General features: G+C 37.5%; 1 protein-coding gene across 2 annotated transcripts in view; it reads right to left on the bottom strand.

Moving 5' to 3' along the window:
* The window catches only part of DHX40 (DEAH-box helicase 40), an 866,160-nt gene extending 840,575 nt beyond the window's left edge, over nt 1-25,585 (bottom strand). For both annotated transcript variants that reach the window (XM_044054528.1, XM_044054529.1), the window contains exon 1: nt 25,393-25,585. The gene's annotated coding sequence lies outside the window, so the exon portion shown is untranslated. The remainder of the gene's footprint in view (nt 1-25,392) is intronic.
* Between the last annotated feature and the right edge of the window lie 212 nt (nt 25,586-25,797).

Below are 25,797 nucleotides of genomic sequence, written 5' to 3'. Positions count from 1 at the left end.
ACTGGATGACTTTGGCATTAGGAACAGCAGAGTGAAAGTTATTGATAAAGATATTAAACAGCATTGGTTCTAGGATGGACCCCTGTGGTATTCCAGTAGGGGTGGGTAAGAAAGGTGAGGTGCCTTTTTCCATTTCACAGCCTGAGATCTAGCTGACAGATAGCTTGAGAACCAGGAAAGAGTGTTTTGGGAGAGATTTAGGTTTGAGAGGTGACTTAGAAGGTGCTTATGGGAAACAGTATTGAATGCTTTAGAGAGATCTAGGAGCACTGTGGATACTAAGTTCCCAAAATCTCGGGCTTGTTTGAGAGTTTCTTAGAATGAGATTAGAGCTGTTATGGTGCTATGTCCTGGTCGGAAGCTATGTTGGGTAGGGCTAAGTAGTTGTTTTTAGTCAGAAAATGCATAAGTTGGAGATGGATGCATTTTTCTAGGATTTTGGAGATTGGAGTGAGAAGATCTATAGGGCGGAAGTTTGAAATATTAGTGTTTTTGTCTCCCTTGTGGAGAGGAAGAATAAAGGCGGAATGCCAGTGTTTAAGGACATGAGATTCCTTTACAGATCTATTAATTAAGATACTAATTGGGAGAGTTATACCATCGGCAGCAGACTTGAGAAAGGACGAGAGGATGCTGTCAGGAGCACTGGAGCAGGGTTTAAGTTTGGATAGAAGTCTTTTTATGTAGTTAGTGAAGACAGGTTTAAGCTCAAACATAGGGGAGAAATTATTTGGGCACTTAGATGAGGTTGAATGTAGGAGAGATGGGTCATTGTTGGGAAAAGTTTTTGTTAGGTCGGATAGTGACTCTATAAAGAAAGAGTTGAATAGCGAGGCTAATTCGAGGTCAGATTTACTTGGGTCCAGACAGGGGTTATTTTTGGAGCCTGGGTTGAGGAGTGAGTTTATGGAGTTCCAAAAAAGCCTAGGGTTTTGGGGATGGTTGGACTGGAGCTTAGTGTAGTAGGATTTTTTTGTCTTTGAAGATGTTTTTTTGTAAAGTTACAGAGCTGTGTATATTGGAGAAGGGTTTTGGGAAGTTTATTCTTTTGGTAAATCCTCTAAATCTACACAGTGTGGTGGAACTTTTCTCCACTGTCTTTACTGCAGATAGGAAGAGAAATAGTATTGATGCACATAACTAACATTTTTTTTTTTCGAATAGTGATCTACTTGTCTGAGGTATTCTTTTCTCTAACTGCACCACTTTACAGATAATGTTTTATTCTTACACACAGCAGAGAGAAGGACTCATTTGTCATATTCAAAGACTGTGGTTTTGATGAAGTGTTAGTATGCTACACTGTAACAAATCATAGGGTAATAGTACAACAGAAGAGAAAATTTATAATGCATAAAGACATCTGTAATTTATTTTAAAAAGAGAAAGAAAATCTTATAACTCAAATTAAAGAACAGTATACTGTATCTATTTTACTGTGTTGCATTACAAGGACAGATGACAGGAACTACAAAATGGAAATACATTTTCTAACATTCAAGATAAAAACACCCATCTTCCTGCTGTAGACACAAGCACATACAAGATCAAGTTCTTTGAAGTATCAGTTACAGCTCAAGGTTTACAGATGTAGCTTTGGAAGAGTGAAAGGGAAGATCTGTCAATGCTTGAAAGATTACAAATCAACAGGCTTAGAAAAAAAGTGCAGTTTAACTATTTTATTTTGTTGTGGATTTACAACCACTCTGAATAGGTGAGGGCAAGTCTGAGAATAGTGCACATCAGAATAATTCCGGACAAAGGCAAAAACTGTGATCAGGCATCTGTCTAAGATGCCTGTGACTCACACTACTGTCATTCTTTTTATATGGGCGTTAAAAAATATACAATTTTTATATTTAGCATGATTTGTATAAAATGTGACTTAAGAGGGATTCTTGGAACCAAAGGACAAAGCAGTAAAACAACATTGTAACAGGCCCTGTAATGTAGTCACTTTGTGGCAAGACATATTAAATTATTTTAAAAATGCACTTAAGAGTTATTGTGATTCATTAAAATAATTTAGGATACAAAGACACAATGAAAAAAATTACATTTCGGAGTTTCAAGGTGGAGTTTGCTTTTAACTTACAATGTGTAGACAACCTAGATAATCAGCACCACTCAGGTGCAATATGTATAGTTGCAGAAACATTATGTTTGTGACTTTCCTCAACACTGCAGCATGAAAAAACAATTTCCAATAAATAATTCTTTCTCTGTGTTAACACTTTGAGTCTATGTTTTTTCATAAAAAGAGCTTATTATGACCATTCAAAAATCTTTACAATATTTTATAGCTCTAAGGAAGCAATCAGCACAACAAAACAAAGCAAACTTTTGTTCCAAGTTACTTGGGGGGGGGGGGTCTGAAACCACAACAGCAAAGCAGAAGAATTTCTACAAGTCCTCAAACCCATAAAGGTTCTAGAGTGATTAAATCATGAAATGCATCAATACGAAATAAGGCTCAGATGAGTTGCCACTTTATGTAACACCATATCTCACAAGAGAAGTTGCTATAATAAATCTGTACTGTGACTACTTTCCTACTTATTAAACAGAGACTGAAAGCTGATCAAAACAGTTCTTGTGTTATGCTAAATGAAGTCTTCCTCAAACAAAATGTTTATATTTTAAACACCTTTATTAAATTATCGTTTAATACCCAGGCACACATACAGTAAACTTTCAGTTAACCGGCACCCCTGGGGATTGGTAGATGTTGGATAACCATAGTTTCTGGTTGCGTAAAACTTACTATTAAAATAGGCCTGACTAATACTGTACCCTATACTATTTGTTTGGTTTGACTTGTTCTCTGGTTGGGGAGAGAGGGAATTTATTCCTATCTTCCTTTTTAAAAATCTAAAACTCTACAAATGTAAGGTATGTTTCTGCAGGGGGAAAACAGAAAGTACAAAACGTGAAAATTATAGTGTATTTCTTTGATATTTTTTGCTGGTTGCTTGAGATGGTCCTTTAACTGAGAGTTTACTGTACATTAATAGAAAAGAAAACAAACCATATTAACATGTTATCATTTACATACATTATACACTTTCTGTCTTTATAACAACGGTCATTCAGTCTATTACATATATTGCTCAATTCCTGCCTTCCCATAAACCTCAGTCTTTCCCTGAACATTATTCTGCATGTATTTCCCCACAAATTCCATTTATTTCTATGTAATGTGCTCATTCCCTTTTCTAAAGATCCTATTTCCAATTATTTTATTTCTTTTACAATATTCAATACTTCAAGTACAGTTTTTTTTTTCCTTTAGATTTTGATTTCTATTTTCTAGTTATTGCCTTTTTGGTAGCCAACAGAATTAAATTTAATAAGGCCTTACTGTGTCTATTCCTCAAATAATCTATGATATTATATTTATGTTACATAAACCACGCTCCAGCTAAATGTTCAGTTCTCTTTGGGAAGATCACTGGTAGTTTGAGACAGATGGTAGTTTGAGACAGCAGTTAATGCAACAACTTTAGATAACATAATCTGTAGACCAGAACTCTGTCATACATACTTGCATCCCTTTTGAATAAGCTAATAATCTACACTAAATCTTCTAAACTTTGATTCAGAATCAACTATGAGTTAAATTTATCAATATAACAAATTTGTTTTTATTTATTTTTTTGTCTATTTACATTTCAAAGTTTAAAAACGTTGATCTTATGGTCTCAACCACAAGAAATTCGAAGTTTTGAAAGTCTGAAATTTAGTAGTAGACCTATACATACATACACACATATAAATAATACATATATAATATAGATACACTTTATTCATCACAGAAATATACATCAGAATCACAAGTTGAAAATCATTACATATTTGCTGCTACTTTGCTACTGCTGATGTACCGTTTACATTATCATGTAAATTTATTGTATAAAATTGTTAAACCGTACTGTACTGTGGACTGCATAAAACAACAACATTGAACTTGTTGCAAAAAAAAAAAAAAAAAAAAAAAAAAACAGAAAAAAACTACTGTTCAGAAAACGGCTAAATTTTTTATTAAAACTTACTACGAGTAAGTGCTTTTGTTATAAGGATTCATCAGGCTGAAAACTCACACAAAACTGATCAATGTTTTCTATAAAAAAAATGCCACCCAATAAGTAATATAAATCTAATTAAACAATAAAATGGAAGTAGTTTCCTTAAACAGCCATGATTAATTAACATTGACAAAGGTCACATGAGTCAGTAATCTAGCCTCTTTAACTTCATGGCACTCTTAAAATGATGTTCCTTCAGACCGGTGGGGGAGGAGGATAAAACAAAACTCCATGTTAAATAAAACAAGAAAATGTTTAATTAGGAAAAAGCAAAAATCAAAACCATCAAAAAGAAACACCAAATGATATCTCATAAATATTTTGCACTTTTGTCTTTTAATCACCAAAACTTCATCAGAAAATCAGCATGAAAACCAGTGATGAAAACAAACATTAAAACCACTGAGTAATGTAACAAACTTTATTTTATTTAAATCACTCATTGATTTTAATGTTGTTTTTCTAAAGAAGTCTTGATAATTAAAAGAGGAACATGTAAAAATCTATGGGATGTCTTTAGAGTTTCTTTTTAAAGGTCCATGTTAACTTACCTAAAAAGTTCACAATTAATCATGAGACTATATTAAACATAACATTTAGCCAGACCTGCCTTAAAGTTGTCCACTGTGTCACAATGTTTAACCACTTTTAGTAAATCACTCTAGTGTTTAACCATCCTATCACAAAACCAAGTAGCTGCATTATTTTGTTTTTTATTTTACACCCTGAAGAGTCATTACATCTGTGATGATGTGAGATATGTCCAACTATGTCAGGAGAAGTAGGGCAGTGGATGTGAAACATAAGCCAGCACAGCTAGCTGGAATTTAGTAAAGAATTATATGTTACTTGAATATCAAACTGATTTGTACAGATGTTTGTGTTGAAAATGGATTTGTAAAGTTGCGTGTGTTAAAAATATATCAACAGGGTGCCCTGTTGGCCAGAAAAGAAATGTACATGCAGTATTGTGACTGTTCAAATGTATATATAACAGAGGATACTGGAAGAGAAAAAGTTTATCTCAATCCACCTTTCAGAAAATTAAATTACTGAGTTTGGGTGATAAAGATGTTATCTCACAGTTAAATTAATCCAGAAATGCAATGTCTGTAAGAAGCATGGTTTGCTAGTCTCTGTAGGATGAGTAGAAGTTTGTAATTGCTTTATGACTTCCAGAAGCTACACCAGATCTGAGCAATGCTCTTGTGTGTATTTTATTGACATGTAGGTACTAAATCCTGGCAGTTTCTAGCAATGGGGGGTGTTGCATGGGAACCAGAAGTCAAATGACCAGATGTATGTGATGTCATTCTGTATAGAAATAATGTTTTAATATTAGGTGAGACAGCAGTCTGTTTCTTGGAACCTGACATAGAATGATCCCTCAACTACTTCATCTTGCCTTGCTCTAGTAATTGACCAGGGGTACTAATTATCTTAATCAGGTAGGAAACTACAGTAAGATTAGTTAAGCATTGTTTTTCTGTAACTGTGTGAACCTGTCCACTTGTGTTATTTTTAATATTTCCTGTGATTCAAACTCTGCTGTTTACTGAAAATAGATATTTCATATTTTCATGTTCTTTTATTATTTATTCTTAAATATATTTAAACTTTTCATTTCTGCTGGTCCTTTACAGCAATTTTTAACCTTTGAGAGTACTTGTATCTTTGGTGACACTGTGACCACTCTTGAAGCCTGGCTGTTTGGTCAACATTACCATTTGTATTAATATTAATTTCACTCACTATAATTGGGTACCCTTGCAAGAGCCTTAGAGTAGATTGCTTTAGAATTTCTGGTGGCAGTTTAACTACCTTATAGGCTGGGCAGAATAGGGCATAGCTAGTAAATCTGTGCCAGCCTTTCCAGGTGTGTGTGTGAAAATCAAATCTCAAAGAGTGTGTGTGTCAGCTGCTTTGAGCAGGGACACGAAGCACTGGTTTCACAGAGAGAGTGGTAGAGGACTTGGCTGAGGACTTAACTTTGCAGCTGGGCCAGTGGGAAGCCTTGCTGGGGACCTGGGGAGAGACAGACAGAGAAACACAGACCCCAGGGTGTGTGTGTTCCCTGTGCGCTCTTAAGGGAAATTGTGCTTGATGCAGAGAGCTGCATCCAGAAATACTGGGTGTATCCATTTTTGTTCCAAGTGAACATCCCTCTCGAGTACCAGTGGTGAGGATTTAGGCTCCTTGATTACTGGTCCAGGGTTGGGACACCACATACTGGTGGCAGTGGTGGGATATTAATTGAACTTCTGCAACTTGTAAGCAGTTGTCAGTGAAAGTGAGTGTACTCCCAAGCAGCCACGAGGTAAACATTCAGAGCTTCATTTCAGAACAGTTTTATTTACATTTTTGTTTGTTTGTTTACTTTAGTCAGGGAAAGCAGGTAAAAATGCCAGCAGGGGATTATAGCAAGCTGACAAAGAACCAGTTGGCCAAGGTGCATAAAACCAAAGGTCTGGTAAATGCCAGCTCGATTAAAGAGGAAATGATTTCAGCCTTAGTCACAGCTAAGACCAGCAACTAGAAGGATAATCAGTCTGGTGATGGGAATTTGCATCCCTCAAAAACAGAACAGTTCAACTTTTCCTCAGAGTACTTAAAAATCTGTCTGGAGTTAAAAATACTTGAACTGGAGATCAAACATTTGGAACTAGAATCAGTAGACAAACTGTAGTGTTTGCAGGCTGAAGAAAAGGAGAGACTGCTGGGTTTGGAGGCCAAAGGAAAGGAGAAGAAGTGTCAACATGAGAGGGAGATGCTGACTCTTCAACAAGATCATGGAGGTAATGAGGAAAGGAATAACTGAACCCCAGAAGCAATAAATGTGAGTACATTTCTTCCACAATTTACAGAGGGTGATACATATGATAGTTTCATTCATATATTTGAAAGGGTATGTAAACAGTATAATGGTGACCAAGGGCTCTAGGTACAGTTCTTGACCCCCTTACTCCATAGTAAAGCTGTAACTGCTGTTGCTAAATTGTCTGATATTGACTGTTTAAACTATGAAAATGTAAAATAATGCTTATTTGAATGTTTTAAGTTAACACCTGAAGCTTACAGAAAACAAAATGGTGAGCACAGACACAAGGCAGATGAAAGTGTGTGTGACTATATTGCTGAGTTAGGCACTTATTTTCATAGGTGGGTGAGTAGATGTCAGGTTACCACATCTGAAGGGCTGGCAGACCTTTTGGTGAGGGAACAAGTCCTTAGCGCTTTGCCTGAGGACATGAGAATCTGGTTGGCAGACCAAGACTGTAACTCTGCAGATGAGCTAGGAAAAAGGAGAGCTCTACTTAGCAAGCAGGGCATGACTGCACCGGAAGGGGATAGCCAGTGCTGCATATGGCTATAATGGAATCCATGGTAGGCAGCCTAAACCACCCCAACAGAGTCACCCGTAACAGGGAAAACCACTAGTTCAGGTACATGGCCAGCATCAAGGGTTAAACGTTTTAAATGTAACCAGCGGGGCCATGTATCATATAGATGTCCATGGAGGCAATGTAGAGAACAAAAGGTGGGGGAGCCAACAAGTGGGAATAACAGTATGCCAGTGGTATGTTGTCTAGAGACAACGGGGATACCAAACTATCACCAAAGTTTACATCTGATCTTAGTGGATGGAAAACAAACCACTGTTAAGACACACAAAACCTCCGACATAACCGTTGTGAAGTCTGCAATGGTTAAAAAGAAACAGTATTTGCTTGGACAGTCCACTCCAGCAAGAGTTTTAGGAGGGGACCCTATTCCAAATGCCTTTAACCAGGGTTTACCTTGACTGTCAGGGTGGAAATGGAAGTAAGCAAGTAGCTGTGTTTAAGAATATCCCTTCAGATGTCTTGATAGAGAATGATTCTGATAATGCAGTACCTTGTGTGCATGCAGTTACATACATTCAGGCTTGGAGACAGGCATGTGGGTCTGATAGCCTAGGGAGACCCAGACAGACCTCACACCTGAAGCCAGGGCTGGTGAGGTGACTACTTCAGTGAGGGAGCTACCCTGTAGCAGTGAGCCTATAGATGAGCCACAGCTGCTGATAGGTACTGATGTTCCATTCGACAGAGTGACTGCAAGAGCAGAGATGAGTGGTAGCACCCAGCCTGACAGTAAGGCACTGCTGTCAGAGGAAACCAGACTTCCTGTAGAAGAGGAGCTGGGAAGAGTTACAATGACATAGCTGAGACAGGCTCAGCTCTCAGACCCTACACTGAGAGGTTTGAGGGAGACAGCTAGGTGGCACCTGATTCTCAAGGAAAAGGGTGAATCTGTATACTGGAACAAGTGGTTACTGTATACAGAGTGGACTCCTGAGGGAGGGCTAAAGGGTGAGGTAATACAGCAGTTGGTAGTGCCTACATTCTACCATCTGGCACTTGTAGCCATAGCCAATGTCATTCCTTTTGCAGGTCATATGGGTATAAAGCACACCAAGAGACTTTTATGCGGAACTTCTATTGGCCTGGGATTGCAAGGGATGTAACCTGGTACTGCAGGACCTGTTGACATTGCCAAAAGGTAGGCAAGGCAGGAGACAAGGTCAAAGCTCCTCTGGTGCCTTCACTTGTGATTGAGGAGCCATTTCAGAGGGTAGGTATGGATATTGTGAGGCCCCTGAGCACCCAAAGTTCCACAGGGAAGAAATATATCCTAGTGGTAGTAGATTATGCTACCAGATATCCTGAGGCAGTGGCTCTGTCCTCCATCAAGGCAGAGAAGGTGCCAAATGCTCTGTTAGAGATTTTCAGCAGAGTAGGTTTCCCGAGAGAAATACTAACTGACAGAGGTGCCAATTTCATGTCAGACCTGCTGGCTTGTCTGTGGAAGTGCTGTGGGGTGAAGCACCTAAAAAAACACCCCCTACCATTCCCGTACTAATGGTCTTATGCAGAGGTTAAACTCTACAGGCATTTACAGACCAGTTTAAGAGAGAGTGGGACAAATATTTGCCCCATCTGTTGTTTGGATACAGAGAGGTTACCCAAGAATCCATAGGTTTTTCACCCTTTGAGTTGTTGTATGGGCATAGGGTGAGGGGGCCTTTAGATTTGATTCATGATGAGTGGAAGGGTTAGTGTAAATCCCACAAGGAGTCAGTTGTGGCATATGTCCTAAACCTCAAGACAAGGCTTAGGGAGCTCATTGGCCTGGTGCAGAAGCCCAACAGCAGAATAAGGTCTGGTATGACAGGAATGCTCAAGCCCGAGAGAATGCTGTGGGACAGCAGGTGATGGCTCTCATTTATGCCAGACACAATAAGCTGCAGGCAGATTGGGCAGGACCCTTCAAAGTGGTATGGTAGGTCAGTGATGTTAACTACATGGTAGAACTGCTAGGCAGGCAGCAGGGGCACAAACTGTACTATGTTAACATGATGAAACCTTGCCATGACATGGATGCCCTTGTGCTAAGTATTTGCAGTAGAAGGCAGGACTGGAGGAGTCTGAGGGGGGACCTATGGCTACACTGAGCCAGCCATCAAAATGCCAAGTTACTAAGATGGAGCCTGGGGTTGCAGGCATATGATATAACAGTGCAGCACCACAGTGAGTTTAGCAATGTCAATGGTGAGGGGCTTTCAAGACATGGTATGGGTTAATGTATTCCCAGATAGGCTCAGTCCTCTCAAGAAATGTTTTTCAAGGGTCACTTGAAAAACTAGCTTGAATCTTCAAAGAGGGGAGAGGTGTGACAATGTGAGTTACTGTCAGCTATGCAAGGAGAAGTAGGGCTGTGGATGTGTAACATATGCCAGCACAGCTAACTGGAATTTAGTAAAGAATTATATGTTATTTGATTATATGCTTGTGTTGAAAATGGATTTGTAAAGTTGCTTGTGTTAAAAATGTATCAACAGTGTATCCTACGAGGCAGAAAAGAAATATACATGCATTATTCTAAATGTTTAAATGTATACAGTGTAACAGAGGATACTGGAAGAGAAGAAGTTAATCTCAATCCACCTGACTTTGAGAAATAGCCAGAAAATTAAATTACTGGGCCTAGGCCATAAAGATGTTATCTCACAGTTTGAATGAAGCCAGAGACACGATGTCTGTAAGAAGCATGGTTTGTTAGTCTCTGTAGGAGGAGTAGAAGTTTGCAATTGTTTTATGAGTTCCAGAAGCTGCACCACATCTGAGCAATGTTCTTGTGTGTGTATTATTGATATACAGGTGCTAAATCCTGGCAGTTTCTAGCAATGGGGAGTTGCATGGGAACCAGAAGTCAGATGACCAGATGTATGCAATGTCATTCTGTGCCGAAACTTGGAACCTGACATAGAAGGATCCCTCAACTACTTGATATTGCCTTGTTCTACTAAGTGACCAGGGATAGTAATGCTCTAAATCAGTTAGGAAAATATAGTGAGATTATTAAGTATTGTTTTTCTGTAACTGTGTGATTCTGTCCACATTTGTGATTTTTAATATTTCCTGTGATTAAAACTCTGGTGTTTACTGTACGTAGATATTTCATATTTTCATGTTCATTTATTATTAAATGTATTTCAACTTTTCAATGTAGCTGGTATTTTAAAGAAAAGTTTAACCTTTGAGAGTACTTATATATATTGGTAACACTGTGGCCTCTCCTGACGTCTGGATATTTGGTCACCATTACCATTTGTATTAATATTAATTTCACTCAGTATTATTGGGTACCCTTGCAAGAGCCTTAGAGTAGCTAGCTTTGGAGTGTCTTGTGGCAGTGTAACTACCTTATAGTCTAGGCAAAAGAGGGCATAGCTAGTAAATCTATGCCAGCCTTTCTTTTGTGTGTGTATGTGTGTGTGTGTGTGAAAATCAAATCTCAATAAGTGTGTGTGCGCGTGTGTGTGTGTGTGTATCAGCTGCTTGGAGCAGGGACATGAAGCACTGGTTTCACAGACAGAGGGGTGGAGGACTTGGCTTGGACACTCGGCTGAGGACTTAACTCTGCAGCTGTGCCAGTGGGTAGACTTACTGGGGACCTAGGGAGAGATAGAGAGAGAAACCCAGATCCCAGGCTGTGTGTGTTCTCTGTGTGCTCTTAAGGGAAATTGCGCTTGATGCAGAAAGCTGCATCTGGAAATACTGGGTGTATCCATTTTTCTTCCAAGTGAACGTCCCTCTCCAGTGTCAGTGGTGAGGATTCAGGCTCCTTGATTACTGGTCCAGAGTGGGGACATCACAATATCCATATTACCTTAGAACCATGTGAACCAAGGCACTCAGAAAAGAAGAATTTCTGACTAGGCTTAAATACCATAATTATATCTTTCCTTAGTTTCTTATTAAACAATGTGCATACATTTAGCAGTTTTAGTTTGTTTGAATAGCATAAAATATCATAAGAACCCATCCTGTTAGTAAAATTATGCTGACTCTGTTCTATGACTATCTTTCTGGATTTTGAAGTTGATGTACCAGAATGGATATGCCTACTTAAATTTTGTTAGTACAGATTCACAAATAAAGGCAGCAGAACCCTTCTTTAAAGTTGATGTGTCTATTAATACATCCCAACATCTTCAAAGAAATTATAAAACGTACTAAGGAATACTTTAGAAGACTTAAATTAATCCTGAAAACAGCGCTGACATCTAGGAACAAAATCCAAGCTATAAACCAATTTGCTCTTCCTGTCCTAACTTACAGTTTTGGAGCGACTGACTTGCCCCAAAACGTGTTGGATAGATTAGATAGGAAATCAAGAAGGATGCTTCATGCTCACCAAATGATTTATAAAAATCAGTGCATACCAAGATTATATATTCCCCATTCAGAAGAAGAGATGGGCCTCCTTGAAAATGATTACATGATTAGATCTGCAATTGTGGGACTCCACACACATCTGCTGACCTCACAAGACTCAAATGTAGTGAAAGTTTTGAAAAATGAGGAGAATAAATCTGAGATGACTTCCCTGCTTAGGCTAGCAGAAGCATATTGGTGTCAAGCAGGAATGGAAATCAAACCACAAGTAGATAATAATCAGGCAGCAATTGAATGTGCCAAAAAAACGAAAAAAAGAATATAAGGTGAAGGATCATATGAGAAGGCAAGAAATATGGAAAATGCATAAATATAGTTGCAAGTATAGAAAACTTCTGGAAGAACCTCATATTGATCAGGAACATATGCAGGATTGGTTAAGGAGAGGCGAATTCAAACCAAGAGATGAAAGGTTAATATTGGTGGCACAAGACAGTGGGCTACATACACATTGGTTTACAAAGTCCATTAAACATGTGGGAGAAACAGACAAATGTAGATTTTGTAAAACATAATTGGAAACAGTTGCACACCTCCTTGCTGGCTGTGACATACTGGCAGAAGGACTGTATACTGAAAGGCATAATAATGTGGCAAGACTGTTGCACTGGAGATTGTGCAAACATTATGGTACTTGAAGTGGCTGAAAAACAGTGGAAACATGAGCCACAAAGCGTCACAGAAAATGATGAAGTCTACATCATATGGGATCATCTATTACCAACAGTTCAAAAGACGGATGCTAGAAAACTAGATACAGTGGTCCATGAAAAGAAGATAAAAGTAGCATTGATCATTGAAATTGCCACAGCCAGTGACTACAGTGTCCTCCATAAGGACAGACACAAAGTCATAAAATATCAGGATTTTCAGGCAGAAACTAGAACAATGTGCAAGAAAGATACCTAGATAGTTCCAATAGTAGTAGGAGCAATGAGTCTTATAGAAAAAGAATCTACAATCACATTTAGATATGCTACCGATACATGTAACTCCTTACAAATTATAGAAGGAGTCAATTACTGGGCACATTGCGGGTGCTGCAAACAGCACTTCTGGCTGACATCAAACACTGAAACAATACTAATTTCATGAACTTTGATCATACTTTTACTTAGGAAAAGGGTCCTTTCCTGTCATGGTATTAGAAACCCAAAAGATTTGGAGAAATTAAAAAAGAGAGAAATCATACACAATACAAGGTACAGGCACAGTCCCTGGGTTACGGACATCAGATATGCGGACAACTCATAGATACGAACAGGCTGCCGCAATGTCAGAAATAACATGAAAAAAATTAAAATTGTTAAAGCTGCCCAAATCTGTGTGTGTGTGTGCGAGAGAAAGATCGAGAGAGAGTGAGAGCAATGTGTGAGTGAATGCAGCTATGACTGAGGAAGTGACTGTGTGTGACAGATCAGGAGAGTGACAGCGATGTGTGAGTGAATGCATGTATGAATGTCAAAGTGACTGTGTGTATGAGAGACTGGAAGAGTGAGAGTGATGTGTGAGTGAATGCAGGTATGAATGTGGAAGTGACTGTGTGTGAGAGATCGGGAGAATGACAGTGATGTGGGAGTGAATTCAGGTATGAATGAGGAAGTGACTGTGTGTATGAGAGATCGGAAGGATGAGAGTGATGTATGAGTGAATGCAGGTATGAATGAGGAAGTCACTGTGTGTATGAAAGAGCAGAAGGGTGAGAGCGATGTATAAGTGAATGCAGGTATGAATGAGGAAGTGACCGTGTGTGAGAGATCAGGAGAGTGACAGTAATGTGCAAGTGAATGCAGGTATGAATGTGGAAGGGACTGTGTGTTTGAGAGACTGGAAGAGTGAGAGCGATGTGTGAGTGAATGCAGGTATAAATGTGGAAGTGACTGTGTGTATGAGAGATCGGAAGGATGAGACTGATGTGTGAGTGAATGCAGGTATGAATGAGGAAGTCACTGTGTGTATGACAGAGAAAGTGAAGAGTGAGAGTGAGGGAGTGATCCCCTGGTAGCAGTTAAGAGGTGGGTGGTTGCATAAGGGGAGGGGGTTAGTTATGGAATAGGTAAAGTAGGGTTAAGAGTGTGACTGGACAAAGCCATAAATAAAAGTGAGACAAATGCCCAAAAATAGGGACAATTTTAATAAATATTCCTCTTACAAACTTAGAAAATTGATCGAATAACAGGTTTTGCATTAGCATGAATTTTCTGAAGGGTATGAATTCTGAAACTCAAAAGCCTGTCATTATTTTCTAACTTTAGTTAATGATTTGCCACTCCTTTTTATTTTATGAAAAATGGACGAAAAATATGAGGCAAAAATCTGGACATTCTGCGAAAATGTGTACAGTTGAGAGGTATGGTTTGTGTGTGTGTGTGTGTGTGTGTGTGTGTGTGTGTGTGTGTGTGTGTGTGTGTGTGAAAAAGTCCTCATAAACACTGTATTTAATAACAAGATGTCTTAAACCAGCTTTGTTGATAGGAAGTAAGGAAGCATGGTTACAGTATTATGTTTAAGATTTTTGTTTGTTTGGAAGTGGTTTTAAAGTGTTTTCTATGCAAAGAAAAGTAAAAAAAATTACTAGACTGAGGCAAACATTTGACTAAGTGACATTTAATAAGAACCATATGTATGTGTTTCAACTTACTTACAAATTTGACTTAAGGACAGACTAAAAACGGATCTCGTCCTTAACTCAGGGACTGCCTGTAATTAGGCCAGGAAGTGATTACCACCTTTGCAGTATTCACTGTAGGTCTTACTTCCCTTTTCAAGGAGGGACAGGTTGGTCATATCAGGTGTGAATTTATGAATGCCCACCCAATTATTTAGCTTCTAGTTAAGGGAAGACAGTGAACCACACTGCTTAATTTGGAAATGAAGTTTCTTCCAGAGAAGGGGTAGATGTTGCATGAAATATTTATCACTCTACTTTGTTTTGTCTATTTGTTTAAGGAGATTTAGATTTCTAGTCCTAGTATTTGTAGCACTGTTTGATTTATGAAGGTATATTTATATTTTTACTTTACATTCCATTTGGCTGCATATTCTGGTTTATTTTTTATAATTTATGAAGGTATAACAGGTATTGTACTGTTGGATCCTTTATGGCCTGATAAGTGAGGCACACCCAAGGAGTTTATAGGACACTAAATATAGGGATAGAACTTTCTTAGTAAATCAGTTTTTTAAGACCTTGACATCTTTATTTAGGAACCTCTGTGGTCTTTCCACTTGCTGGTTGTATCTAGTGAGATAGAGTACAAAGGGGGCAATGCATTCTATGATAGGCCAAATCAGTGTGGAATACAAGGATCTAAGGACTTCTTTTGATTTTGTAGACATACCTTTTGCAGTGAGTTGCGCTAAGTGAAAGAACTTTCAAACTATTGCTGCAACATGATGGTCAAATGAGATGGAACTATCCACCCACGTTCCAAGATCTCTAATCACATCTTCATTTCTAAGTTGATGTTGTCTATACTATAAGCTTGAGAGAGGGGCTGTTTACCAAATGTGACAATACTGCACCTTTTGCCACTTCATTTGAGTCAAATTTTATTTCAATAGTTATTAATAAATGTAGCATCTTGCTGGAGTGCCTGTGTGTCAGAGGGAAACTTGAGGATGGCACCACATTTACAATCTACACACCTGGGTAACAAGAGATCTTTTGCGATTTGGAGATCAGAAAAGTTGATGACAAACAGCAGAGGTCTCAAGACAGATTCCTGATGAACTCCAGTGGTCACCTTCATGCTCTCTGAAGAAGCACCTATCAATCTCACTGTGTGAGTTCTATCCTTCAACCAATTTGCAATCCATCTAACTACATAGGGGTCAATTTGGAATGCATTTAGTTTGTTTATTATATTGGCATGAGGTATAGTATAAAAATGCCTTGGTAAGGTTAAGCTATGTTGTTTGGACAGAATGTCCATTATCCACTGACTGTGTTATTCTCTCAAAGAAATTTACCGGATTCATCAGACAAGATCTATCCTTGACAAAGCCAGACTGCTGGAGGTCAAGTCTGATAAGATTTTGCTATCAGAATTAATCAGGTCCACTATGATAAGTTCCATGGCTTTTCACATTCACCAGTGAAGGGAATACCATGGAAATAGTACATATAAATACTGTTTGTAAGGACCAGTCCAAGAATACTTTGTCCTTGAGAGGATTTTTTGACAATTTGGTCCAGGGAATTATTGTTTATGACGTCTAAGAAGTGTTGGCCAAAATATGAAGTATAGATTTTCTGTTTAATCACTGGATACTAAAAGTCTCCCAGGATGATTGAGATTCTGTTTACAGTAAGTTCATCTAAAATATTTAGGAATGTAACATGATTTTCAGAGGGCATACAGGAGCACACTATGATCTGATAATTGATCCTATTTTCTGTGATTTGGATCTTAATAAGTTCTGTTTTGGGGTTTCTTTGAATCTGCCTCAAGGTAATGTGGTCTGTAACATATCTGGATATGGCACTACAGTCTTCAAAGGGTCTAAAGGCATGGTATGTGCAAAAAAACAGGTATACAGGGAAACCAAGTTTCAGTAACAACACACATGAATATGTTCCAAACGTAAGAGAGTCTCAAGGTCCGATAACTTATGTCTCCTAGCATTGAGCAGAGCCAACATGACGTGATCTTGTGCTTAATTTGTTTTTCTAGTTACGTTAGGAGGTCCATTAACTGGAGGCAGCAAGGGCTTTCACCTGAAAGCCTTGGAATGGGAAGTCCAATCCATCCCTGCCAAAGCAGTTTCAATTGTCAAGCTACTCATCTCATGCTGATACATACTGGAACCTCCTATAATGACACCAGCTATTTAGCCAGTTGTTGAAATCAGTCATTCTTTATACTTCAACAACATTATTGGTGAAAGAAGGATTCCGTTCAATACCAAGGTCTTTCCTGCATTTGTGGCATGCATGGAGATTTCTGACATGTCTTTCTGCATATCCCTCAGTGGTTTGCATGTCAGATAATTTATCCCTATGTAGATTAAGACCATGTCATATTCTCTTATTAGTCTGGTGTAAGGTGCTTGAAGATCCTTGAAATGTCGGCTATCTTGTCTCCTGAAAAACAACTTATTGTCACCCTGCTTTTATCCAGCCTCAACACAGTAGAATTGTTGTGCTTGATTATGGAGTCACCAATCACTAGTGCATTTTTATTTGTGTGTGCCGAGCATACTGGATTTGGAATAATATCATATGGTGACTCTTAGCTTTAGTTGTACCAGTATGTGTTGTAGTGTTTAGTTTACAATGAGTCCTATTCTTAATGGCCTTGGATGCTTGGGAAAGGACTTTTTGACAGCCTTAGTACATAATAACTTAGACTGAGTTTGTGTGGAATACTGTGTTAGTGTGTGTTACTCACAGGATGTGTTTGATTGTAAGAAGGTGGCCTCAGGTTTTATTAAACACTTGTATCTCTCATAGACTCCCACTTCTCTGGAGCGAGCTTCCAGTTCATGTGAAACAGAGCCCCTCTCGGACCATCTTCAAATGCAACCTAGATTAATGGATGGGTGGCAGCAAATTCAGTCCTGGGGTGGTGCCCATGTCCCTACTGAAGAGAGGAAGTCACTATTAACTATCATAGACCCTTACCTCTGCAAACCTTACTCACCTAACCACCGACAACTGGGGCAACTCGGGATAAATATGGCTAAGATTGCAAGGGCTCTAGGGCCATTAGCCTAGTAACTGCCTATGAACAGATAGTGTCAAGTCAGTATCTGTGAGTATCAGGCAATTGTTACACTGCCAAATATACTATGTATAATGAGACTGACAACCGAGGTAAAACTACATTGCTGACTCTCCATTTTAGTTCAAATTACAAGAGAAAAGGGTCTCTATAATAGTTCCTAACTTACAGTATTTAATACAACAAAAATAAATTAATTGAGTAAATTGTATTTAGTACTAAAACTGCTGTTTTAGTCATAATTTCTTAAACTAGTTAAATAATAAACTTTAGGAGAAAAGCTCTGGTTTATAACATTCAACATTAAATCACTCGAAGTAGATTGTCTAACAAAAAAAATGCACATATTGTTATAATTACTTAAAATTATTTTATAGCAGAATTTGAACAAAGCACTAAAACTGTATGTTGTAATAGTCTGCCCTAATTGGCTTATAATCACAATTTAGGGTGCTATATTTAAGCAATAACTGACAACATGGTGTGGTATATTGAAGATTTACCCACGGTTGGTGTGGTTTAATCACGAGGGCAAAGACAAAGGCAACCGTGGGTAAATCTTCAATGTACCACAACCACAGAATCGGTTATTGCTATTATACAATGACATTATTTAAGAAAAAAAATACTTAGATTTCTTAAATAATGTCTTTGTATAAAAAAAAAGGTTTTGGGGCAGTTTATGCCAACGGAAAAAAGTCCAGGTGTACCGGACCTTTTTCCGTTGGTATATTGTGGGATTTACAATGGGCACGCTGGTTGGGCTGGCCAATCAGCGTGCAGGTTTTCGAATATTAATAGGGAGACATTATATAATTACTGTTGTTCAATATGTAAGGTTTGTACCTGTCTGTGAAATGCAGTGTTACACAGCATTGTGTAAAGAGGTGCTCAGCACAGTTAAACCCGAGAAACAAAAGTAAAATAACCAACAGAAAAACAGCCATGGCTTTAGCCAATAACATTTACCTCACAGAATAAATAGCAATGCATTCCCTGTCACAGAGCAATCACTATTTGTCCTCAGAAACTGAACACCCACTGGAAACAGGTACTTTCCTGCCTTTCAGATGAAGTCTTATTTTAAAAATCCAGTCATTCTCTTTTTAGCACAAGTGGTTCTAGTGCATCTCTCTGTAGACTTTAGAAAAGATGCCAGGCATCTGGTGCCCAGGCTAGTTAAAATGAGAAGAAAAAACAAAAGAACTAATAGAGAAGCAGCCAGTCCACCTCTCAGAAACAACAATATATTCCTTGCCACAAAACAATCACTATGGGCTGTCAGAAATTTAACATCCTGACGAAAGCCACTGGAAACCACAGATATATATATAAAAAAAAAAAGATGAGCAGAGAAAACAATCAACTTAATATTAGAAAATGGTAATCAAAGTCTAAACAACAAATCATATTAGAAATAGTGAATATAGTAACAGAAATAAAAACAAAAAAAATGGAAGTGGGATCTTTATAAAAAGGCAAGAGCAAATTACATAGAAAAAATGGGAATTGTGGGAATAAAACGTGCAGGATAATGTTTTGGAGGAGGAGGAATGAGATTTAAGGAAAAGCAGAAATTTAATGAGCTATGTGATGTTCAATTTGACGATAACTGTATAGAGAATTATATGTGATGTATAATGTTTGTAACTGAAAATACGTCAATATAGTTTGTTTTCATTTATATAAACATATGATTGCCTATGTCATGAGAGACAATTCAATAAAGATATTTTTTGTTTAAAAAATATTAGGGTGATACGTATAACACAAATGCAGGCAGGTGACGGGTATACCACAATAAAAACTGTTCAGCCATACATATTGAAAAAATAAAATTCAGACAAAAGCATACTTTAAATAGCATAATTTACTAGGCAATTTCAAGAGCAAGTGGAAACAGGTACATTCCTACCTTTCTGATGAAGTCTGAGTTTAAAAAGCCTGTTATTCGCTTTTCAAAATGTATGCTTCCAGTGCAGCTCTCTACAGCCATTAGAAAAGATGGCAGACTAAAGTCTTACACCCCCATTTTGCATTTCCAGGCCTGAGTTAGTAAAGGTCAATTTACTGCCCACCATTAGGTCTATATCTTTGAAAACAGATACATTTCTATTAAGTTATCATTTACAATGTGTCTTTACCCGTGACGCCCCTGCAGTGGCCCAGTAATCATGGAGTCTCAATCCTCACTACTAGCACCAATGAGGGATGTACACATTAGGAGGATGACAAGTGCACACACAGTAAAGTGCAATTTCCTTTAAGAGCAAACAGAGATGCCAGACTAAAGTCTTACACCTCCATTTTGCATTTCCAGGCCTGAGTTAGTAAAGGTCAATTTACTGCCCACCATTAGGTCTATATCTTTGAAAACAGATATATTTATATTAATTTATCATTCACAATGTGTCTGCACCTGTGACACCCCTGCACTGGCCCAGTTAATCAAGAAGCCTCAATCCTCACTACTAGCACCAATGAGAGATATACACATTAGGAGGATGACAAGTACACACACAGTAAAGTGCAATTTCCTTTACGAGCACACAGAGATCACAGTCAGTCTGGGGCTGGTTTCTCCCTCTTTCTTCAGATCCCCAATAAGACTCTGCACTGGCACAGCTATAGAGTTGAGTCCTTAGCCAGGGTTCCAAGCCAAGTCCTCCCAGCACTCTCTCTGTCCAACCAGTGCTTCGTGTCCCTGTCCAAGTAGCTGACACACACACATTTTGAGATTTGATTTATACACAAACACACACCTGGGAAAGGCTGGCACAGGTTTAATAGCTATGCCCCCTTCTGCCCAGACCATAAGATAGTTAGCACTGCCACCATAACCCTGTATCAGCTACTTTAAGGCCCTTCCCAAAGGGTGACCAATTTTACTGTGTAATGTTACTATTATCCAAATGGTAAATGCGACCAAGGCCAAGACTATTTAGGAATGGCGTATACAGTGTCACCAAATACATATGCAAGTACTCGAAGAGCTTAAATATCTCTAAACAAACCACACACAATTAAAAGGTTTAAATATGTTTAATAATTAATAAAAGAACAAGACAATAGTCAATAACTCAGCACAGTGACTACAGAGTTCAGACTCACAGGAAATATTTTAAAACAACATTGCAGGATAGTCTCAAATAAATACAGAAAACATCTAAACTAATTGTACTATTTTCCTATCTCTAAGAGAAATCACTGTAATCTAGTTACTTACTATTAGCAAGGCAAGTGCTGATGAGAGAGGATGTTGTCAGATCCAAAGACAAGTACAAAATGCACAGACTCACTCTCTGAGATAGTTCTGAAATTAATAATACACATTACTGCTGGGTTAGCTGGGGTGGCATCACTATCGCCTGCTTTCAGTTCCCAGGCTTAACAGACATTTGGAATTTAGCATTTCTGTGTCAGAGGTACATATCTCTCAGAAGTTTGCCTAGAACTGGAAGTTGTAAAACAGTTAAACACTTTTACATTTTAAACTTAGTAATTATTTCTGTTTCCAGACAATAGAAAAACCTCCTAGTTCTAGACATCCTGTCTCTTTGCATTAACTAACTTTTATAGCACAGTCGTAAACAATGTCAACTTATTTTCTTGAAGTTTTGCAAGTTAAGTCTGTATGCTCCAACTTCTACCATTAAAACACACATCTGCACATGTATATAGTTTATCCACATTTCTGCTCTTTTCAGCAGAGTACACTGTGGTTACATAACATACAGTTCAACACACACTTCTGCACCAGTAGTTTAATATCCAAATAACATATAGTTCTCTTACATTTATAAGACAAGCCTATATCATATTAATATTCAGAAATGACATATGATTATTTACAAAGTTCCAGCTAGCTGGGCTGGCAGCATTTCGGTTTGTCACGGCACCCACCATTTGAACCAGCAAAGGTCATCAATTTTGCTTTAACACATATATTTCCACCTGGTTAAATCTGGCTAGAGTTTGAAGTCTGTGAAAGAAATCCTGAAATAAAACTTTACCACTGTTTCTGATCATCATCACAGACAATGCAAAATATTTTAACCAAAAATGATATAATGAAAATACAAATTAAACAGATCAGGACTGCAAAGAGATCCTTGTGGTACACCTCTGAATAAAGGATACAATTCAGATCCATGACCACCAGCTCCAACAGCCCAAGTTTTATTATTATCGCAACTATAAAGCCATCTTAGCAACTCATAACCCTAGCAAATGTTTCTTATTAATCATGAATAAATTATAACTTCCTGTGTCAAAAGCCTGAGTGAAATCTATTCTAAACCACATCCCTTTGAAGATCACATTATAAGACTAGCCAAATTTCCTTAATTTAATAATAAATAAATTATGATTTATTGTGTCAAAAGCCTGGGTTAAATATATTCTAAACCAGATCTCATTGTGGAACAGTAGATTAATTTTGTATGAAAACATGCTGAAACATACTTATTACACCTAGCTGGGTTAATTGGTGGGCCATCTTCTTTCTTCTTCAAAACTCAACTCTGCGTGATTTCAGCAACATACAGTAGAAGGCTAATAAGTCTATAGTTGTTTATTACTGAAGGATATCCCTTGTTCTTGCACACACTCATAACAATTGCAGTTTCCATTCAGACAGACCAATACCTTCCTTATAACTAATACTAAACAAATACCAAGGAGGTCAACCAAGATGTCTAACAGAATCTTGACATCATGATTAGTTACATTATCATGTTCAGCAGCCCTAGTTACATTCAAACTTTTAATTACTGCATTTTGGGCTACTTTTTGTAGCATAATTTTCTGGTGAGGGAGCAGATTTATTACCATTCATTAACAGAGTCAGATTCCAAACAATACACACCTTTTAAATGTTTCACATAATTTCTCATTATGTAATGTTGTTAGCAACACTACTGTTTCATATTTCATTCAAGTTTCAGTACTTTGTTTCTAGATGTCAGCTTTGGTAAGCAAGGGGTTAACGTTACAGAACTAGTGAAATAATTACATTACCCCCTGTGCCTGGAAGAAGGCACTTGTGGGCATTATTGTGTTAATATAACACAAAAAACAACACTTGTATTTTTCTCTAAATTTTCAAATATAACTTTTAATATCTTGGAAAGTGTATCAACTAGGCACATGTTATCAGCATCACTTTGTTTAATTCAACTTTAACTTTCATATGATAGCAAGAAATGTATCTTTAGCCTCTTTTTTAGGTATTTACAGTGTAAATGATACCCATATGCAATTAATAGTGTAAACAACACTCTCTCTTTCAAGCTAAACAACTTACAGTTTAAGTATCAATATCAGTTTTCTTCATCTTCATCATTAACTTATAGCTGATACCGTGCAACAGCTGTCAAGTTGCTAAAATTTGTTAATATTGATGAAACTACAGAAATATTACATACCTTAGCAATGATAAGCAAATACCTAGCAATGTCCCTAGTGTACTCCATTATATATACATTGATACTAGCAGTGCATATTTTTGTTTCAAACGATGACATTTTGCAAAATGACCCTCAATAACACATAGTTCACTCACTTCTGAAGATACTATTGTAAATAAGAAAATATGATAATTAGTAGTTAATCTCTCTCTCCACTGCAATGCAACCTAGACAACCTTAGTGTCACTTTGCTCCTCACAACCTATCTTTTCAGATGTTTCCTACCATTAATTGGTAAGTTACTCCAAATAATGTCATGGCACCATAAAAAGCTAGGCGTATCCCGTGGAAATATGGTAAAAGGACCTCTAGGTGTGAATAAGTTGACATTAGTACAATGACAACATTTTTAATTTGCTCACATTAGTGATGTATATAGTTTCTTACACTACCCATATATGAGAGCAGTTATACACCTGCTGATTTGGCAATCTTTGCAGCAGGGTACTCTTAATTCTTGTACATGTACATGTTGTTATGCAGCATTTTTCAGTGTTTATGTCTTACTGTGGATTTTTTTTTCCCAAGCAGCAAATGAAATTAGGTTTGACTTAGATATGCACCTCGGTCAACAAAATATCTTACATAATGTAATTCTGAGCAAGTCACTTACTCAAACAAGGCTCACGGTTTGCCACTGAAAAGGGCAATGGAATTACATGGTTAACAAATAGAGAAATAGGAAATGTTACCAGAAATAACATAAAATGTTGTTTTATCCTTTACAAGAGGACTCTGCAATTCCATCTATCCTTGCATATCACTGCCTGGTTGGTTGAGGAGATACCCTCCATCCATTGCAACATATAAAAGAAAGCAGCAGAACTAGATGCTATGCACATGAGTAGCAATAATGCATGCCTAGCAAAATATAGTACTGCCACAATCTAAAACAGTATGGGAAGATAAATGGCTGTATTATAAGATAGCACACAAGATACAATGAAGTGCTTTTTCTACTCCCTGAAAGCACATCCTTGAACAAGGAAGTACGCAGAAATGTCTGGCTTGTACACCGACCCTTCTGTTACTATCCCACAAAAATAAATAAAAAATAAAATAACTGCCCTGTATTCCATATGGTATCCATTTTGAATACACAATTAAAGAAGCACTTGTCTACTAAATTAATCACATTGGAATCTTTGTCTTTTAACAGAACAGCTAGTTAACAGGAATACATCACTTCAGACACAGTTATCTTCTTTGCTAGCTCGCTTACACCCTTTTAATTTCATTTATGTGTTTGAAGCTGGGACATGCCTTATTAAATTTGTATATCATCTTTTAGTGGTGTAAGCCTGACTGCATCAATGCCACAGAAATGTATTGTGACCAGGAAGAGAGAGATATTTTTATTTAAACATGTTTATTTTTCCTTAATTAAAAGAAGAGGGGAAAAAAAGGTAATGGGGGCTACTCACTAGAGTAGAAGGCTCCTGGTGAGTACATTCACTCAGCATTCTTTCTATTCATTTCATAATTTAAATTACAAAACTGGCAACTGGTTGCACTAAGGTCTGACTCTCATGTTATACTTTACGCTGCCAATTATCAACACCCTTCCTACAATCCTTCCACTGACACACTTTCAATGACTCAGATGGACTGAAATGAAAACAAACGTGTTCCCTTTAAAATTCAGTTTCATTATTGATGTCTAGGAGATATAAAGCTGTGGCATCTAATAATATGCGTCTAACCTTAGCTCTCGGCCTTCAATATCCAAAATATGACACAGTACCTAATGTGGGAAGCTTATAACATAGCTCTCAACCAATCAGGGACAAATTTCAACAGAATCAGGGACAAACCGAGAACAATAATCAGGGACAGTTTCAAAATATTGGTGCTATTAACTCGATACATTGACAGATTAAGATAATGTGAATTAAGTTAATATGCATTTTCTGAAATAAAATAAGTCTATATCTGTAATTATTGTCATATTTATTAAGTGAAATTCATCACTTTCTCCAAAAGTCACCGCTTTTAGGAGGGATTAGAGGGACGCTGTTATAAATTAAGTCAAAATCAGGGACAGTTGAAACGTATGCAAGTTATAAACAATCTAGGAAACGCTCAGAATAGTTAAATGTGTTACTTTATACTTATACGACTCAGAATCATATACCGTGTACAGTTCTTAGCAAGGCATGTGTGATAGACCCTGTCAATGTAGAGCAGTAAGGTGTATGTAGTTGTTAAGACTTAAAGTATGGAACGCTGCTCACAATAAGGTACATCTGAGAGCTATGCATCTAAACAGGATCGGATGCTCAGTAATAACTTAAAATGGGTAAACTATGACCAAAATAATCAAACTTGATACCTGAGACGTGACGATCAAAGCTAAACGACCAATGTTAAATGTGCACTTTTAAAACACGAATATATGACACAGAGCTAGAACTACAACTACTTATTAACAAGCTCCCAAACAGCATTTAACCCTTCCATTATAAAAACAATTAAAAGCAACATAAAAATTTAATGGCCTAATGTATGCGCGTTTAAATGACGTCCCCGAGTTGAAGATGAAAACAGAGGTTTACGTAGTCACACTGCGCAAAAAAAATAGAGATTGCTACATTTGATGTTAAATTGCTTGGCAGCTGTGGTTCCTTTTCGTTTTACTGGTTTTAATATCAGCTTCTTTTTTTCCCTGCGATGACATATTAAGTTAGAAAAGGACTGTTTGATTAAGCAAAAAATGTGTTATGTGTGGCTAGTCAAA

Source organism: Protopterus annectens, chromosome 13.part0, assembly GCF_019279795.1.
Source record: "Protopterus annectens isolate FY-2018-M chromosome 13.part0, PAN1.0, whole genome shotgun sequence".
Lineage (NCBI taxonomy): Eukaryota > Metazoa > Chordata > Ceratodontiformes > Protopteridae > Protopterus > Protopterus annectens.
The sequence above is the reverse complement of the archived record's forward strand: the minus strand, read 5'-3'. Positions and strand labels throughout refer to the sequence as shown.